This window comes from Mustela erminea, chromosome X (assembly GCF_009829155.1).
Source record: "Mustela erminea isolate mMusErm1 chromosome X, mMusErm1.Pri, whole genome shotgun sequence".
Taxonomy (NCBI): domain Eukaryota; kingdom Metazoa; phylum Chordata; class Mammalia; order Carnivora; family Mustelidae; genus Mustela; species Mustela erminea.
In genome coordinates, this window is record NC_045635.1 from 121637088 (window position 1) to 121649789 (window position 12702).

Here is a 12702-nt window from a genome sequence, read left to right on the forward strand (position 1 = left end):
CTGAATCAGGAAGAGCCGGAGTGTAGTTCGAGCCACGGGAGCCCCACACAGAGTTTTACACGCTGGGGTTGCAAGCGGGTTGGTCGGAATCCTAATAGGGTCTGAAGCTTCAAGGAATTCTAATAGGACTAAAAGGGAGAATGACGGGAGGATAGCCTGTTTTTAAAAGTTACATCCGTGACTCCAATTTCCTCATTTTGTAGAGGAGAGATTGAAGATGGGGTGGGGTACGTACTGTTTACCCAGAGTCCCAGAAAGCACGCGCGACTTGGGACCAGGAGTTCGACCTCGTGTGTCACGGTGTCGTACGAATGATTCTCAGGGCCTGTGTGCCCTCTTCTGCCCTCTGAGCGAGAATGGGGGCGCCTCCTGGCAATGCTGCGCATCTTGCTGCTCGGCTCACACCGGCTCTGTGCCCCTCCAGACCCTCTCCCCACTCTTCCGACCCTGCTCTCGTCCAGGGAAGCCGTTTCCTATGGATTAGATCATTCCTGGACCCTCGGGACTCCGCTGGGTTTGGCTACTGGGACACCCCAAGGTGAGGTGAAGGCTGGGTGCACATTTATCCATCGGAGCCTTGGCAGCACGAGGGCAGTGAGCTCAGACTGGAAGACAGAAACCTGAGATCTACATGGATCTTGAGGGAAAGGAGGTAGGATGGATGAGTTTTCTCACAGACTCTAAGAAGTAAATGGTCTGCAGTGAGCATAAGAAGGATTTGTAGGCAGGAAATGGTTGAGTTCAGATCTCCATCAAAACTGAAGTAAGGCCGCATTGGCTTGGAGGTGTTTTATTTATTTTATTTTATTTTATTTATTGGACAGAGAGAGACACAGGGAGAGAGGGAACACAAGCAAGGGCAGGGGGAGAGGGGGAAGCAGGCTCCCCAGGGAGCAGGGAGCCTGATGCGGGGCTCAATCTTAGGACCCAGGATCATGACCCAAGCTGAAGGCAGATGCTTAACAAATGAGCCACCAAGTCATCCCTTATTTTACTTTTTTTAAGATGGGCCACCCAGGCACCCGCTAGGTAAACTGTACAAAACACTGGGTGATGGTGAGGCTTGGGAGAGGACAGCATGAACCGCGGACTAGGGGTGGCCGTAGGAAATGGCTTGGAAGAATCACCTTTTGCCTGCAGTGTGCACCACATGGGGAGATGAGAAAGGGCGGCAGGTCAGGTTGGGACACATCTTTAGAGGGTGTTGAGGAAACCCTCCCTTTCTTCCACCACAGTGTCTTGGCTGCGACCACCATGGACATGTGTCAGGAGTGGTACTTTCTGGAGGCTGAGGCTTACCCTTAGCCTCTCCTCCCCGGGGCAGTGCTTGCTGACCTAACAAAGCAAAGGGTGTGGGTCCTCACTGTCCAGGCAAATGGCACACATAAGCGCAGGCTCCCTGTGGTAGACGCATAGGAGACTTTGCTGTGACTGAGACCCACATCACAGGAGGCAGTCACCCGTGTAGAACAGGTAAGTCCAAGCTTCAAGAAGGATGGAAAAGAAGATGCCCTGTCACCCCAAGATCAGACAAGTTACAGTGTCAAATGGTCCTACTCATGCTCCTTCTTTTTTCCCTAAAGATTCTCTCTGAAAGTTTCCTACCATGTCCTTACCAGGCCCAAGTAACCTTGTAACCCCGCACCCCTTCTTATAAAGCTCTGTTCCCATTCATTCTCTATCCTCTTTCCCAAAGCAGTGCCATTCGGGGCTCATCCTGCTCCCGGTCTAGGTGTAGAAGGAAACCATGGAGGTAAAAAGATCCCCTTCAAGGGGATTTGAGAAAACCTAAGAGAGCAAAACACCAACAATATTAATCTTGCACTATAACCTGAATAAGAAAATGAATCATGTGTAAGCCTGATGATTCACAGACCTATACCCCAGGGGCAAATAATACATTACATGTTAATAAAAATAATTCAAAAAAAGAAAATGAAGTAGAATCACCTAGAGAAGGACCAAGAGAAATCTACCATCCCAAGTAAAGATGGGTAGAGCTATTTACTGTGCAGCAAACGTAGAGGCCTCAGAAACACTTGCTGTACCTCCGGTAGCCCACCTAGTGAGTTATGGTAAATCAGGGGGAGACCAAATCTTACATAAACAGGAATGGTGAAAATAAAATCAACAGTATGTGAAAAGCTCCATCCAGGGAATGAATGAGTGTTTTCGCAAGTTTTCTGAAGATGCGGAGGGAGGAAGGGAAGAGGCAGATGAGGGGGAAGGGATGGAGGTAGGGTTTTTCATGGTTGAGGGCTACAGGCAGGCCATAAGCGTGGAACAGCCATTGAGAAAAGCTCGAGAAAGAAAGACGAGGATGACCTCTGCCAGTGCAAGTGCAGAGCTAGTGCCAAGGTCAGATAGCCCTACCCATGCTCCTCCTCCTCTCTACCAGTCCTCCACCCAAGAACCCTGCCCTGTCCTGCACAGCACCGACTCCCCCTGAACCTGCACCCCTTCTTAGGAAGTCCCCTTCCCATCCAGTCTCTATCCTCTTCCCCCAAATGCATGCCCTCTGTGTTCACCCGGTTGCGCTTCCAAGTGCAGAAGACAGCCAAGCAGGTAGAAATGTCCCTGCAAGCAAGCACATGCGACCAGAAGATCCTTTGAAACCTCGATCTCGTGTTCAGGAAAGAACAAGAGAGAAACAAGACCAATGATATTTGTTACCAATGAAGAGAGTGAATCAAAATAAGAGACCACAGCTTCAGCTAAAGCAGAATAAAGAAACTCAGGAGAACGCCGCTGATCCAAGTAATACATCGAGTATACAGAGCCCTCAAGACTTGGAACTGTAATTTCCAGAGAAGTCTGTGGAGAAATGGCCAATCATGTAGAGAGCAAATGTTATACCAGTGGGGTACACAGATGATTAAAATGCAACACTTTTGCATTTTGCATTTAAAATGCAACATGATTAAAATGCGATGATTCAAAGCAACAAGATATAAAAAGATGCGTGTATCTCTGTGAGTTCTGTGGCGGTGGGGAGGGGTGGGGAGGGCGGGGAGGGCGGGGAGGGCGAGGCGTGTGTGTTAGAAGGGTGGGAACGTCCCGCAGGGAAAGGGGCCGGACCAATCAACGGGTCCACCGTCAGAGGGACACTGGAGGATAAGTCCTGGATCAGCACTGAAAACTGGACAAGTTTACCTCTAACACCTTATACCACTGGCGAGGAGGAAAATAATTTGGTGTTTGCATGAGTGTGTTGGGGTGGGGAAGGAGGAGTTGCAGATAGTGAATGGGGTGGAGGGTTGGAGAGTGTCCGAGTTTAGATCACCATAACCCGGATGAGGACGGTGTGATGCGTGTGGAATGGCATTCCCATCCACTAAAGGTGATTTGTCTCCTGACCGCCTCATAATGGTGTCGGATGCTCCTCACCCTAAGCTGGAAGCAAGAAAACTCATCCTGCTGAAACTTACCAACCTCACACCACTTTCATTGAAGATGTTTGGAGGCCACAAACCCAACACTGATTATGCTGCTTTCTTGCTAGGAGGCTTGGGGTGATCTGAGTGGACTGAAGACAGGGCCGTCGTTTGCCTGGGGAGCAGGGAACAGTCTGCGAAGAATTTTTTTTCAAGATTCTATTTATTTATTTGACAGACCAAGATCACAAGCAGGCAGAGAGGCAGGCAGAGAGAGAGAGGAAGGGAAGCAGGCTCTCCGCTGAGCAGAGAGACCAATGCGGGGCTGGATCCCAGGACCCTGGGATCATGACCTGAGCCGGAGGCAGAGGCTTTAACCCACTGAGCCACCCAGGCGCCCCTACAGAGAATTTTAATACAAGAATAAAACCAAGAAAAAGCTGGTACTGTTTTTATCATCGCGTCTGTCCTATAACATTTCTAAATAGTACCAGTTGTCAGTACTCTTCCTCCTTGGTTTGTTATTTTGGGTGAATGGTGGTGAAGAAGTTTTGGCAAGTGTAGAGTTGAAGTTACTCATAATCCTAAAGTATTTGATGTGTTTCCTTTCCTTCGTATAGGAAACTGATACCAATGTCACAGACCCCACCTAGTGGTCTGATTAAACTCCTTTCTTCCTCAGAAACTTGGGGTGGACCAGTGGCCTCTCAAGGGTGAGGAGTGGGAGTGCTCTACTCCCCCATGCTGGCAATAAAGGGGGCATTGTCTATAGAGAATTTTAAAGCAAGAATAAAATGACATATGAGTCTTCCTTTTTAAAATCTTCACTATGCTAAGCTTTGCACAGTGGCAGTATCGTAGCCAATGAGGTTTGTCCGAGGTGCGATTATTGCTAATTAAAATCTTCACTATACTATAGCATTTTTCTTTAATTAAATTTTAAATTGCAGGATAGTTAACATACAGTGTTATATTAGTTTCGGGCATGCAATTTAGGGATTCAGCACCTCCATATGTCACCCAGCGCTCATCTCAACAAGTGCGTTCCTTAATCCCCACCAGCCGTTTAATCCAGTCCGCCCACCTCCTCTCTGGTAACCATCAGTTTGTTCTCTGTAGTTCAAAGTCTGTTTCTTGGTTTCTCTCTCCTTTTCCTTGGCTCCTTTTGTTGTTGTTGTTTCTTAAATTTCACTTACAAGTGAGATTAGAGGGTATTTGTCTTTATCTGATTTATTTTATTTTATACTAATTCCATGTGTATTGTTGCAGATGGCAAGATTTCATTCTTTTTTGGCTGAATAATATTCCATTGTATATATATGTATATACAGTGTCTTGTTCTTTTTTTAAAAACATCTATTTGTTTATTTGACAGAGAGAGAGAGAGATCACAAATAGACAGAGAGGTAGGCAGCGAGAGAGATGTAGCTGTTGTTTTCCCAACACCATATTTATTTTAAAGTATATTTAATTATTTGACAGAGGGAGAGAGAGATTACAAGTAGTCAGAGAGGCAGACAGAGAGGGGGAAGCAGGCTCCCCGCCGAGCAGAGAGCCCGATGCTGGGCTCGATCCCAGGACCCTGAGACCATGACCTGAGCCAAAGGCAGAGGCTTTAACCCACTGAGTCACCCAGGTGCCCCTACACCATGTCTTCTTTATGCATTTGTCAATCAATGGACACTCGTGCTGCATACAACATAGGGTACGTGTATCCCTTTGATTTAGTTTTTGGGTAAATACTCAGTAGTGTGATTCCTGCATCATAGGGTAGTTCTATTTTGAACTTTTTGAGGAATCTCCATACTGTTTCCCACAGTGGATGTACGCATTTGCATTCCCACCAAGGAAGCAAGAGGGATCTTTTTTCTCTACTTCCTCACCAACACTTGATTCTTGCGCTGCTGATTTTAGCCATTCTGACAGGTGTGAGGTGGTATCTCATTGCAGTTTTGATTTGCATTCTGAGGATAAGTGATGTCGAGCATCTTTTCATGGGTCTGTTGGCCATCGGGATGTCTTCAGAGAAATGTCCACTCATGTCCTCTGCCCATTTTTAATTGGGTTATTTGCTTTTAGGTGTTGAGTTGTATCAGTTATTTATATGTTTTTGGATACTAACCCTTTATTGTATATGTCATTTGCAAATATCTTCTCCCAGTTGGTAGGTTGCCTTTTAATTTTGTCATTTCCTTCAATGTGCAGAAGCTTTTTATTTTGATGTAGTCCCAGTCACTTCTTTATTTTTGTTTTAAAGATTTTATTTATGAGAGAGAGCGAGAGTGAGAGTAAGAACAAGAACAGAGGGAGGAACAAAGGGAGGAGAGAATCCCAAGCGGTCTTACTGCCTAGCAGGGAGCCCGATGTTGGGCTGGATGGATCCCATGACCCTGAGATCACGACTGGAGCTGAAACCACTCAGCTGACTGAGCCTCTCAGGAACCCCCCAATAGTTTATTTTTGCTTTTGTTTCCCTTGCCTCAGGAGACAGATCTAGAGGGAATTTTGTATGGGCAATGTCAAAGTAGTTACTGCCTGTGCTCTCTTCCTGGATTTTTATGGTTTCAGATTTCACATTTAGGCCTTTAATCCATTTTGAATTTCTTTTTGTGTCTGGTGAAAGCAGGTAGCCCGGTGTTAGGCCTTTGCATGTAGCCGGCCAGGTCTCGCAATACAATTTGTTGAAGAAGACACCGTCTCTTTCCTGTTGGATAGTCTTCCTGCTTTGTGGAAGGTTAATTGATCATATAATTGTGGATTTACTTCTGGATTTTCTATTCTGTTCTATTGATCTATGTGTCTGTATTTTTGCACAAATACCATACTGTTTTGATGACTGCAGCTTTGTAATATAACTTGAAGTCTGGGATTGTGGTACCTCCAGCTTTGCTTTTCTTTTTCAAAATTGGTTTGGCTATTCAGGGTCTTTTTTGGTTTCATACAAATTTTAGGACTTTTTGGATCTAATTTTGTAGAAAATACTGTTGGTACTTTGATAGAGATTGCATTAAATATGTAGATTGTTTTGGGTAGTACAGACATTTTAACAGTATTTGTTCTTCTAATCGAATCTCTACACCCAATGTGGGGCTTGAACTTACAACCTCAAGATCAAGAGTCGCACACCTTACTGACTGAGCATGCCAGATACCCCTCTTTCATCGGTGTTTTATAGTTTTCAGAGAACAAGTCTTTCATCGCTTTGGTTACGTTTATTCCTGGGTATCTGATTAATTTTGATGCAATTGTAAATGAGATTTTTTTCTTAATTTCTCTTTCTGCTGCTTCATTATTAATGCATAGTAAGGCAACATATTTCTGCACATTGATTTTATATCCTGTGACTTTATTCATTTCATTTACCAGTCCTAGTAGTTTTTTGGCGAAATCTTGAGAGTTTTCTATCTATAATATGTCATCTGCAAATAGTGACAGCTTTACTTCTTTACCATTTTTGGATGCGTTTTATTTCTTTTTGTTATCTAATTGCTGTGGCAAGGCCTTCTAGTACTATATTGAATAAAAATGATGAAAGTGAACATCCTTATCTCGTTCCTGACCTTAGGGGGAAAGCACGCAGTCTTCTCCATTGAGTATCCTTTCCTTTGTATAGAAAACTTTCCTACAGAATAAAATTTTCCTTTGTATAGGAACGACTGGCACCACAAACCCAACACTGAGTAGACTGCTTTCTTGGTAAGAAGCTTGGGGTAGAGCATTGGCCTTCTGAGCATGAGGAGTGGGAGAGGTCCAACTCCCCAGGCAGGCCATAAAGGGGAGCACTGTCTGTAGAGAATTTTAAAGCAAGAATAAAATTGAGTAAATGTCAGTCTTTTTATAAAAATTATCACCATGCCACAGAATTTCTAAATAATGCCAGTGAGAAAATAATTTCCTGTTCCCCAAAATCTTGTGTTTCTCATAGAAAATACTATTTTAATCAACAGCTTTATTAAGATGTAATTGGCATGCAAGAAACGACACTTGGTTTCATTAATTTTGACCTACGTATTCACCAGTGAAATCATCACCCACTTCCAAAAAGTGAACATAACTGGGTCCTCCAGAGAATGACACAAATGGGTTTCATAAACCTAGGTGCAGAAACCTAGGAATAGATCAAAGAGTTTCAGGGCAACTCCAGTATGTTCTAGACTCAGACCTAAGCTGCAAGCATGTTTGAAGATGTGTTGCTACTCTGGCATCTTGAATTTCTCTCCAAACATTGCATGCATGGGACCCCACGCATCCAGCCCTGCTGTTCCTGATCATGTCTCCAGCTTCCAAGAGCATTTGACATAGCTTGAATGCATACGATACTTCCATTGTTTATTAAGACACATAAACGGAATGCCTGGGTGGCCCAGTCGGTTAAGCGACTGGCTTTGGCTCAGGTCACGATGCTGGGGTCCCGGAATCAAGTTCCACATCGGGCTCCCTGCTCTGTGGGAAGCCTGCTTCTCCCTCTCCCACTTCCTGCTACTCCCCCTGCTTGTGCTCGCTCTCTCTGTCAAATAAATAAATAAAATCTTTAAAAAAAGACAAACATTTGAGCCTTGTGTTTCTTGCACATCTTGTGAGCACTAGAATTATATGTTTTAGTCAAGTTTTGCTTTGAAATTTTGCTTTTGTGTGAACAAGCAGCTGAAAAACACTTGATTAGTTCACTATTAACAAAATACTTTGATTCGTAGTTTTATTGTTATTTGTTCTTTTTTACATTTTATTTATTGAGAGAAAAAGTGAGAGAGCACAGCGGGAGGGGGACAGCAGAGGGAGAGGGAGAGAGAGAAGCAGGGTCCTGATGTCGGGCTCGATGTGGGGCTCAGTCCCAGGACCCTGAGATCATGACCTGAGCTGAATGTGCAGACACTTAACCGACTGAGCCACCCAGGCATCCCCTGATTTGTAGTTCTAAAGGTTAACTATCAAAGTTTTCTTCATCACTGCCTTGATGTTTTGGTTGTTCTATTAATTTTATTTTGATTTTTTTTGTTTCATTTTGCATTTAAGACCACTAAATCTGAATTTGTTTTGCTTAGGGGAAAAAGTAAATACTTGGGCAGTTTATTCATGCCTCTTGGTAATACTTGGCTTCCTCCTTTCTCTGCAATTTCATCTAGATGCAACCAGTATTCTGCTTTCTGCCACCATATAATAGTTTTCATTTAAAATAATTTTCTTTTGGGGCACCTGGGTGGCTCAGTGGGTTGAAGCCTCTGCCTTCAGCTTGGGTTGTGATCTCGGGGTCCTGGAATCGAGCCCCGTATCAGGCTCCCTGCTCAGCCGGGAACCTGCTTCCGCCTCTCTCTGTCTCTGCCTGCCTCTCTGCCTACTTGTGATCTCTGCCTATCAAATAAATAAATAAAAGCTTTTAAAAAATAAGATAAAATAATTTTCTTTAAATGGAATCTTAAAGTGTTCACTATTTTGGGCTGGCTTTTTTCACTCGATGTGATTCTCTTGAAATTTCCTCCCCATGGGAGGGTATCAATGGTTCATGACTTTTTTTGTTGAAGTCGACTTGACACACACTGTTACATTTGTTCCAGGTGTACAGCAGAGTGATTTCAGCTTCTCTGTACGTTGTGCTATGCTCATCATAGGTGTAGCTGCGGTGCGTAGCCATATAATGTCATTACAATAGCACTGGTTTCCTCTTGCTATACTTTTCATCCCTGTGACTTAATTCTTTTTAACTGCTGAGAATTCCACTGGAGGGATATTGACCATCTGTTAATGAATATTTGCCTTGTTTCCTCTTTTTGACAAAAAAAAAAAAAAAAAGAAAAAATATGGAATGTTTGGCTGTCCTAAATAATGAGTGCTAATAGGCATACAGTTTGTTTTTGGAGTGTTGAAAATGTTCTGCCATTAAATAGTGATGATGAGGGTACTTGGGTGGCTCAGTGGGTTAAAGCCTCTGCCTTCGGCTCAGGTCATGATCCTGGAGTCCTGGGATCGAGCCCCACATCGTGCTCTCTGCTCTACGGGGAGCCTGCTTCCTCTCTCTGTCTCTGCCTGCCTCTCTGCCTGCTTGTGATCTCTGTCTGTCAAATAAATAAAATCTAAAAAAAAAGTAGTGATAATGAGGGCACAAGTTCGTGAACTCACCAAAACCCATACGATTGTACCCTGTAAAAGGATAAATTCTATGGTGTGTGAATTATATGTCAGTGGGAAAATGCGCATTTTTTTAGTTACTTTACTTCTAGATATTTTTTAAGGAAATAATTGTGCACATGTCCAAAAATTATGAGCAGGGATGGTCAGGACTGTATTTTCTTCAATATCAAAAATTTTAAAGTAAAGAAGCGAGACTGATTAAATATAATCCCCGCATATCTATCTACAGTGTGCATGTATACAGCACTAAAAAAGAAATGTAGATGCTAAATTTAGTTGCCATGGATCGATCATTTGTTATGTGCCAGGCATTGTGCTTTGTGCTTTGTGATTTACAGATATTATTTCAGTTAATCGCTCCCCCTAATGTGGGGCTTGAACTCACAGCCCCGAGATCAAGAGTTGTATGCCGGCTGAGCCAGCCAGGCACCCCACCCTCATACTCATTACCTCCCAAAGGCCTCACCTTGTAATATCGTAACATCAGGGTATAGGGCTTCAATATATGAATTTAGGGAAAACGCATTTACTCTTTAATATTACCCCTGTAACTCCTCAAAATTCATGTCCTTCTGGCGTGCAAAATATGTTGATTCTACCCTCCGACTCTAAAAGTCTTAACTCATTCCAGTATCAATTCTAAAGCCTAAAGTTCAAAGTCTCATCTAAGTGTCACCTACATCACATGTAAGTGAGATCCAAGTTAGGATTTACCCTGAGATAAAACCCTCCTCCGGCTGTGACTACATGAAACCAAACAATTTATATTCTTCCAAAACACAATAGTGAGACAGGCATAAGAGAGATGGTCCAGTTCCAAAAGGAGACATAGGGAAAGCAAGAAAGAGTGATGAGTCCCAGGCAAGTCCAAAATTTAGGAAGGCAGACTCTGTGAAATCCTGTTTCTAGAGTAAGTCTCTGGCTCCATGTTCTGTCCATCAGGCTCACGAGAGCAACAATTCAACCTTCTGGATCCACTGGGGTAATTGTCTGTCCTTCCAGATCCCTGGCGTGGAGATCTCATCTTCTGAATTCACTGGGGCAGAAGTATTACCTCTGAACTTCTAGTCTACTGGGCATGGATTGTACCTCAAGGACTCTGCCCTGGGGCCCTCCCTACAGCTTGAAGCAGCCCTACTCCCATGCCTCTGGGACACCGGCTTATTGAAAGCATAGCGCTGGCCCCCACCCTTTTGAAACTGATGAGGCAGTCATGATAATATCTGAATCACCTTCAGGGTCATTTCTTGTTTTTCAGAATAGTGCATGTTCTCAGCCATACAGTTCCGGAGTCCCATGTGCGTAATCTAATAAGCTCGACAGTCTTCTTTCGTTTTCATCTCCTTCCCCTTCAGTTCAGAATGGCACTTTTCCTACGGGAGTGCCTGTAAGTAAGTGGTTCACATTCACACTAATTTCCTATCCGATGGTCACTTGGCCACATGCTTAGTGTTCTCATTTTTTTGCAATACAGATAGGCTGAGAATTTTTCCCAAATCTTTACATTGACCTTCATTTTTGCTTACCAATTCCATCCTTAAGTCATTGCTGTCTTGTCAACTTTTGCTAGAAGCAGTCAGGAAGAGTCAAAGCAAATGAGTATATTTCAATAATAATTTCCCTTGGTGTTTTCAAGGCAGAGTTATGCAAGTTTACTTACACCTACTTAACATGTTTTATATTTTAATGACAACTGAGAAAATTTTATGCTAGCGAATGTTATATATTGTGGCTTGCAAACTCTTAAAAATCATACAATCTTGAAAGCTATTATAATATTTGAGATAATTTTTCAAACAACATTAACGGAAGAATGCATACTTGCTGTAGGCATCATCTGTAAATGGTTTAGTTTGTATGCAATTTTTGGCATAGTTTGGGGGAGAACAACTAATTATAGTTTGCAATGTATTAAAGTCACAAATATTAATGTTTTCTCTTTTATTATTGAAATATACTCATTTGCTTTCATTAGCATGATTTCTATTTTCCCCTTCACTGACAGTTGTGCAAATTAAAACATTAATTAAAAAAGAGGTAACAGCATTTTTGAATTTATTAGAGTTTTAAGGGCATTAGCTGTCTCCTTGAAAATCAAACATACACCTGAAATTCTAGAACAGTTTGCTGTGATCTCATGGTTCCATTTATAGAATCCAGCACTTTGGAAACATTGGCGGCAATTTCCATAATATCTGAAACTGGTTTAGTGGTGTTTTTCACATACATTTTTTTAACCATATGTAACCATAAGTGTCTTTTCATGCAAATCTATGAGAAAGTACTTTTGGGGAGAAACTTTCTTAGGAAATAGTGTTCCGCTTTTCTTCTAAAGCTGAGAAACCAGTGTTCCAGTACATTGTTCCCAAACATATATTTTATTTTGTTTATTTTTTAATGGTTTTATTGACTTATTTGAGACGGAGAGAGAGAGAGAGAGCGTGAGTGGTGGGGAGGAGCAGAGAGAGAGGGAGAAGCAGACTCCCTGTTGAGAGTCTAATGCTCTACATTTTTATTTAATCACTGCTTTGGCTGTATCTCACAAATGTTCATATGTTATGTTTTCATTTTCATTCATTTCACAATGCTTTCTAATTTTCTTGATGATTCTTCTTTGACCCATGGGTTATTTTGAGGTGTATTTTTCAGTTTCCAAGTATTTGTGTATTTTCCTGATTCTTGCCCATTTTGGAATTTTAATTTCATTCCTTTGTTGTCAGAAATGATATTTGGCATGACTTGAATTCTTTTAAATTCATCGAGCTTTCCTTATGGCCCAGAATATATTCTCTACTGATAAATGTCGTATGTTCAATTGAATAAACGTGTATTCTGATGTTGAGTGGAATGGTCTATAAATATCAATTAGAGGAAGGTAGATGAGTATTGTTTAGGTCTTCTATCTCTTTACTGATTTGCTTTCTCATTATTCATTCTAATTATTGCATCTGTAACTACAGAGGAGTGTTGAAGTCTCCAAATATAATTATAGTTTTGTCTATTCATTCTTTTAGGTCTATTATTTGAAGCCCTATTGTTGGGTGTGTATGCACACAGCATTGTTCTATTGTCTTGGAGAACCAGCCTCTATAAATAGTCAATGTCCCTCTTTATCTGTGGTAATATTACTCATTCTGAAGTCTAGTTTATCTGATATTAAGTAGCTACTCCACCTTTCTTTCTATTTTTGTTTTTATGTTAT

The 12702-nt window shown here is 42.2% G+C and overlaps 1 pseudogene; it reads left to right on the plus strand.

Moving 5' to 3' along the window:
- The first annotated feature begins 4209 nt into the window (after positions 1-4209).
- On the plus strand, positions 4210-4338 carry LOC116583874 (annotated as a pseudogene).
- Positions 4339-12702: the final 8364 nt, after the last annotated feature.